Consider the following 7,769-nt stretch of genomic DNA (forward strand, 5'->3'; position numbering starts at 1 on the left):
GGGGGGAAGAGTGCAACTACAGCACTGACCCCCAGCCCTTGATCTGCCCCATGAATGAGCTACCACAGTGGTTCCCAATCTGTGGTACGGGTACCACCGGTGGTACCCAGACAACTTGTCAGTGGTGCGCATTAACATATAATAACTTTATATGACAAAAATTAGCTGGTGGTACTTAAAGTTGTATCATTTTAAGTTGGTGGTGTGCAGTCTGTCAGAGTTCGGGAACTGCTGAGCTACCAGAAGGTAATTGGGGGGTGAATTTGCCATGGCGTAGCTGACATGCTGCAGTTGCGTGGGGCACACTTTTAACCACAGTCAACATGAGGTGGGTTACAGCACTTGCATGGAAAAATAAGCACACTTGCATTTACTGTGGGAAGAGTGTGCACTCCGGGCACCTACCACAGAGCATCTGATGTGCTGCAACTCGGTTCACACTCTAGCTTACCTCCCAGCAACTCATGCACACAGGCACTCTGCTGTCTGATCTACAAGACTGGAACAGGGACTCTCTCCCCACCTGCTGCCACAGCACCTGGCACCTTGGTACTCTGATTTCTAGCATAAAAATACCTAAGCTGCTCAGCTGCCTCTACACCACACTGTGCTCCAGCCACTTCCAAGTGATGACCCTCCCACTCAAGAGGACAGCAGGGTGCTGACTTGGAGAACTGCACCTGAGCCTCTAGAAGTGTCCAAGCTCCTCCTCTCACAGGGAAAGACAGATGTTGCGCTGTGGCTAGAGGTGCCCCGGTGACCACCCTGCAAACTGAAATCCTTCATTGACTGCAGGGGTGGGAACATTGCCCTGCAAACGCCCTGCACATGGCCTGGCATCTGCTAACCCACAAGACTTTTGCCTGACACAGACCTGCTTGGAGGAAAGACAACAGTCTGCAAAGAACCAGGTTCCCGTTCACCGAGCCAGTGCACCAGAGCAGCCAAAAGCTGGAACTGAGGCAGGGCACAGCTTCAGGAGTCAGAAGCATCCTGGCTTCTCTGCCACCGACTTGGTGTGTGACCTTGGGCACATCCCTTCACCTCCCTACCTTTTACTTCCAAATAGTCACCACTCAGCATGACTTTCAGCTTCATGACCCTAAGGAGACAGCTTCCAGAGTCCACTTTACCACCACACCACTTCAGCCAGATCCAGCCTGGCTTCCAGAACTGGAAAGGACTTACTGGTTCCAGACCCTTACCACCTCAGGCTAAGGTACCACTACTGTATGGCTCCTGTTCTTCCCCAAAGCTCCAGAGATTTGAACTCACAACAACCATTACAGGAAGCTGGAGCCAAAGCTTCTGCCACCAACCCAGCTTATAGTAGTTCAGCTGGCTCTTCCAGACCCTGCTCTATAGGCACCATGTGTGCCTCTCTCCGTTGGAGCATGGGGGGCTGTGACTGCATTAAAGGTGGGCTGGCTAAGAGATGCTTTAAACTGCCTGGCTTATTTCCATGACAGGAATAACCATCAGCGCCTCCACAGCTGGAGAACCGCATCCAAATTCTCCGTGTGCAGGTCGGCTACTTCTGACAGCATTGCTAAAAAGCTGCACGTGTGGGTGCATGTGTGTGGTGCAGGCTCCCCCAGTCTGATAAGTTTAAAGCTGTAAAAACCCACGCCCGAAAGTTGCACCTGGCTTCACTAAGCTGCTTTCATTTAAACAGATTCGACTTCCGTGTGCTGGGAGGTGGCGCCCACGGAAGGGGCTCGGTAGCACCCGAGGCCGCCCGCCTGTGCAGCAGGCCAAGGCTGCTTTGAGTTGCCTAGCGACAGCCAGGGATGCCTGCGCGAGCAGGAGGGGTTGCCTAGAGGAAGAGGTGCGTGGGTGACACTTTCATGCAGCAAGGAAAGACTTGCTATTGTGCTGCAGCCCACGCCCCACTCCCCAGTGGCTGGGGCACACTGCGCGCCAGAGGACTCCACGCATCATGCTGCAGCCTGCAAACACGCAGCGCAGGCAGGAGGCTCCTCCACGTGCCTTGTGCTTCAGCTGGAGCTTCTCACGCCAGGAGGAGGATGGATGTTGCTGCGATGGGCACCACCGCTCAGCTCCTGCCCCTCCGAGCTCTTGCTGGGGGTCTAACGAGCCCACTGAAGTCCCCCCAGCTCTCTGAAGTCTTTCAGCCGTGCCTCCATGCGGGGTTTCTGGAGAAAAAGGGAGCAGGCAGAGGAGGGAGGCAAAGCTCAGTGCTTTAACACTAGCTAGTGCTGGTGAATGGTGCTCACCTGGCAGCCCCGCGGGGTCGGGGGGCTCTGCCTGGGAGACGGACACAGTGCAGGTAGTATTACCACACCCACATCACGACAGGGAGCAGGAGCCTTACCTGTGCGTGGTCAAGCAGGCCGGTCCATTCCTTGGCCTCGCTCCCAGCCGTACCAAAGGTTCCAGTGCAAACACTGGGGGAGCTGTTTTCCCAGACACATTCCCCTCCACCGGGGTAGGATCAAGACCAACAGATGCATTCACGCAGGGCACAGACCCAACATCAGATGGGAGCTACTCAGTCACTGCTAGATGTGATCCAGAAGCCTTTCCCCAGTGCCCAGGTCCCAGCTGTGCTGCACTGCTCTTGGCTCTGCTGCATGGCAAACTCCACTTGCCCAAGCTCTGGGTTCCTGGCACTACGTCTCAGGTTCCTGTTCCCGAATAGGAATCCTGACCACTTGCAAAGTCTCAATTTGCCCAGACCCCTATCCTCAGAGGCTTCTTATGCTTATGCTTCTGTGTTTGAAGGAGTCCCTTATCCTGGATGCCTACACCTGCGGATGTGAATGCAGTCCCCAAAGAAGCATCATGCACAGGGTGGCAGATGTGTACCTAGGCTGGGCTTGGCATCACCTAGCCCTGGGCGCCAGGGAAACCAACCCGGGATAGTTATCCAAGAGCATTAGTCTTTAGTGTATCTAGCCTCAGTCCTGCATCCAGAGATGGGAAAATTGATTCCACCTTGTTTCACAAGGGAGATGCTAAGACAAGGTGATCTCAACATTACATGAAGTAGAACAGCTGTGAATTCAAGCTTCTTTAGCCAAGTCCCAGACCCTACCCTGTGGGCAGTTTTTCTTCTGTGCCTGCACCACACTGAATAACTGTATACAACAGAGTTAAGAGCAGAGATAGGACTTGGTGGGTTTTTGGTTGCAACCACGTTGGTCTAAGGACATAGGCAGGCAAGGCTTTTTGGGTAGATGTGATATCTTTTATTAGACCAACTGAGCAGCTGGAAAAAAATTTCCTAGCAAACTTTTGGGCACAGCTACCCTTCATCAGGCCTTCTGCTCCTCAAATAGTCTCCACCACTCGAGCTAAAAGTCTCCCAAAGGACTAATGCTCCTTAGGCTAGAGACCCTGGACTGCCACCAGGAGTCACCATTATAAAAGCCTCCACCTCCTTCCCACCCGAGCCCTTTCCAAAGGTGCCAGTGTGTCCCGACTCCCACTTTACACATTGGGAAACTGAAATACCTATAAGTGAAGTGATTTGGCACCTGCGAGTTGTCAGCCCCATTGACCCTAGCAGGAGGGCGAAGTGCTTGCAACTTGCAGGACATGTCCAGCACCCCTGGCAGAGGCTGCTGACATGTGGAGCCTTCAGATGCAAGTACCCCCCTTGACCCTCTCCATTCATAATGAGTCAATATGCGTTATCACCGCAGGGCCTTCAAGATGAAACACCAGACAACAGAGGCCAGACTGTAGGACTCCTATGGAAATGCAGAGCTGTTCAGCTGACTTGCACCAAGGGTCACAGATGGGTCCTTAGCTTCACTCCATGGCACAAGGTAGACTGGAGACAAAGAAAACTACATCCCAGTCGACTTGCTCAGGAAGGAGCCGCAGACAAAAGCCCCCAACCCACAGGCACAGTCTTACCTTAGGGCTCGGCCTTCATCAGTGCTAAAAGCCAACCTCAAGAAGTGAATGCAGACACTATCCTGTGTGGGAGCCAGTAGAAGCAGGCTGTGGAGAAGGGGAGTACCCTTTGGGTGGGGAGGAAGGATAGGGAAGCATTATCCCTAGCCCCAGAGAAATTAAAAAACTGCAGAGTCAAAATGTTTCATGGGCTTCTTTAAAAACTTTTATTTTAAAATAAAGCACCAAGACAGTGCAACATTTCAATCCATCTTTTCACTCAGCCCCAAGCACAGCCAACTCAAGAGCTGACCCAAGGACCCCGCTCCCCACACACACACCTTCTGCAAAGGGAAGTTCCCTGAAAGGCCTGTGGACAGCAAGCATCTCTGTGGGCCGCACCTGCCGGAGCCGAGGGATTCCAGCTCCCCCATCACTAAGCCATGCCCCAGCACACCTCTGTCCAAGAGCAACCAAGTCAACAGACCACACACTCCCATGTCAGTGTACTGCTCTGGCTGGATTTGCATCAGCGCTCGCAGCTGCATTGTGCCCGGGATTCACCTCCCAGCCCCGTGTCTTTGGGCTGGGCAGTAACAGAAGACATAGTTCACATACCATATCTGAGCACATGGATAGTTAGGCATCCATGCATCACAGAAGCACTTGACAAAGGAAGTCTGTCTCACTGCCCCCATTTTACAGATGGGGACGCTGCAGGACTGAAAGGTGAAGTGACTTGCCTAAGATCACATAGCAAGTCAGCAGCAGAGTTAGGAAATGAAGCCAGGAGTCCTGACGGTACTGGCCAAGCCGTTTCGGCTTATGCAGTATTTCCTCGTGTTCCTGAGATTGAGTGTTAAAGGCAGAGACCCACTACCAAGGTTTTCCTCGACTCCTAACACGTCACTCAGCGCTAGTCAAGTCTCGCTTGCTGTTGCGGGTTAGCACAAAAGTTGTGGTTCAGGACACAGTTTTAAGAGGCACGGATGGGACCGTGCCCTCTGCCCATTGCCAGGTTCTCTCCCCCCGCCCCCAACCAGAGCAGCCCCAGCCATAGGGTTTGACTGTATGAGACACCCCCCCTCCCTCCCAGCTTCCTGCTAGATGGCTGCACCCCCCAGGGTGCAGGAACTCCCTGCAGCAGGGATTCCCCCCTCCCATCACCTCCGCTTCAGTTTGATCCTGAGAAATGCTCAGAGCTGCTGCTGGGTGAGATGTGGGACATCACAGCCGAACTTGGCCAACAGCAACCACAAGCTAGTGGTGGAGCCCTGAGATCAGAGAACAGCTGCTCCCAACAGGAGTCAGGAAATGCCTTGTGCCAATGCCAAGAGCTACAACACCCCAGGCAAGGGAGGGGCTACCTGGCTAGCAGCCATCCCAACTGTGGGCTGGGATCCAAGCCAGGAGGCATCCTGGAAACCCAAACAATACAACACCCACCAGGGAACAAAGAGCTCGCTGCACGCTCCTGCTGCAACTACATAGCAAGCAGGACAGCTCCTCCCTCTTGGGGGAGCACACCCTCCCTGCCCAAGGATACTCTCCAAGATCAGCCTTAATCCCAGCGAGCCAGGGTGTAACGCCCTTGGCTCCAAGGATTGATCTAGTCCAGCAGGGAAAGAGAGAAGTCTCCAAGTCCGAGACTGCGTAAAACTCAGATCTGGGTCTCTCCCTTCAAAAAATGTAAGGCCATCACCCTGGCAATTCAGTGTGAAACTACGCACGCTTCCCTAATGCAGCGGATATTACGCTTCCAGTCCCAGATCTGAGCTGGCACAGAAAGGGTTCAAAGCCCGGGCTAAAATCTGTGATGAGCCCTGAAGAAAGGACAAGCGCTTGGCTTGTCCTTTCCTCAGGACTTACCTTTCTGCCTCTTTTCCCACCTCCAAGCAGACTCAGGCTCTGGTCACGTTAGAGGAACATTTGACCCTACCCTGTCTGAGCAGACCTGATACTAGGCAAGCCAAGCTCACACATCCCTGAAATACAGAGCAGAGATCACGGTCTTGCAACAAGCTCATGTCCAAAGGTCTGTTATAAAGAGCTGTCAGCGCCTCCAGCACTGGCTTAAATAACCCATTTCTAGAAACTGATGTTCAAAAGCACTTCTAACCTTTCCTAGAAAGTGACTTTGCAAAACTAAACCACTGACCAGAAAAGTGAACATGCATGCACATACACTGACCCCCCCCAACAAATCACAGCCTCTTTAGGCACAAAGCTGCAAACACCACATTCAATCAAGGTTAAAAAAATAAACAGGGATATGTCTCATTTAGAAAATGGCTTCTGTGACAGCCCATTTATTTCCAGCACCCAAGGAAGCTTTCAGATGAAAGTCTATTTTTTATACCAAAGTGCATCTCTGACCACCTGTTCTGGTGCTAGCACTAGAAAGTTTGGATCTCACCTTCAGCGTGGCCCTCACTGCTCAACACCAATATACACCCGCCTCCACGGTAGAACGGGGCAGGGAGTTGACACCACGTAACACGGTGCAAGTGCTTGGAAGGGTGTAAAAGATGCCTTTTCTGCTGGGGAAGTCTCAGTGGCCAGGTCTGAGAGAAGCACCTTATGTCTGGTCCCTAAAGACAGCTCCTCCATCAGCTCAAGGCTGCTCAAAGGGCGTGCAAGGGACTGAGTGTTGAGCTCCACCTGCTGAACCATGGGCAGGACTTCCTGCGGTGCACAGGTCCCCAGTACCTGCCGCTGGCCTCCCCAGCTCAGCACAGGGAGGGCTGAGCCAAGCCAAGCTGGGAACAGCCTTGCCCTGGGTTAGGGATGCCAGGAGGGCTGGGGACAAGGCGCAAGACAGGGCCAAGGGGCCTGGAGACCAGAGACACAGAGAGGGCCGAGCCTGAGAGAGCTTGATCTGAATCAGCAGGTCGAGGCTGGAAGCCTGCAGCCAGAATAAAGGCGAGCTAAAGCCAAGGGGGCTGAGACCTCTACAAAAGGCTGGAACTGTGGACAGAGTAACATCTGTGGCACACGGGCATGACTTTAAGGGCAGAAGGAGGCCGCAAATTCAGCCCTAAGGCAAGTAGGGCCCAAAGAGCCCCGGACCAAGAGCGCATGCATGACAGTGACAGCAAGCACACCCTGGACTCACCAGCCTCTAAAGGCAGCTCCCCTCCTTACCTTTAACACCATGCCAGACAAGGAAGCAGGACGAGATCCTGACGGGATTGAGGTGATCACTACAAGGCATCACAGGCGCCTTTGGACTCAATCCTGTTACATATCCCCTCTATGAACCACAGGCCATGCTCCTCCCCAGCTATGCTAAGAGACTCAGCCATCACTTGCTCCGAGAGGGGAAGTCCTCATTGCCTTCCCACTCCAGCCAACCTACCTTCCGCACCTCGCCCACCAACCCCATCCACACCACCCTGTTGGCCAGTGCCCCACAAGATGACCCTCCTCCCCACTCCCTGTTTTATGGGAATGGTGGGGAAACTGAGGCACAGAGAGAAATACCTTTGCTGAAGATGATACAGAGAGGTGGAAATAGAAGATGGGACTCGTCTCACCTGTGCTCTCCAACTGATAGAGCTAGACAGGCTGCGGTAGGACCAAGGGGCAGCTCCAAGCTCAGGACGAATAAGGGAGGGATCTAATCATAGAAAGGCTTAAGTTTTTTCCCTAGGGGGTGAAATTCATGCATGCACCACCCGGTACCTAAAGCACCACATTGCCACGAGTGTTACCGGAGCCTTTTGCCCATCTCTTGCCAAGGCCCAATTTCAAGTGCAGAGATGCCACTCCACTCCTGCTATAAGTGCACCTACAAGCTCAGGTCCCCCCTGTGTCTCTCTGCTGTCAGGGACCAAGATAGGACAACACCTTTTTTAAAAGCCACAATCTATCCCAACTTATGGGGGGGGGGGGGGGGGGGGAAT

The sequence above is a fragment of the Gavialis gangeticus genome, unplaced genomic scaffold (assembly GCF_001723915.1).
Source record: "Gavialis gangeticus isolate Ggan-Ray unplaced genomic scaffold, GavGan_comp1, whole genome shotgun sequence".
Taxonomy (NCBI): Eukaryota; Metazoa; Chordata; order Crocodylia; family Gavialidae; genus Gavialis; species Gavialis gangeticus.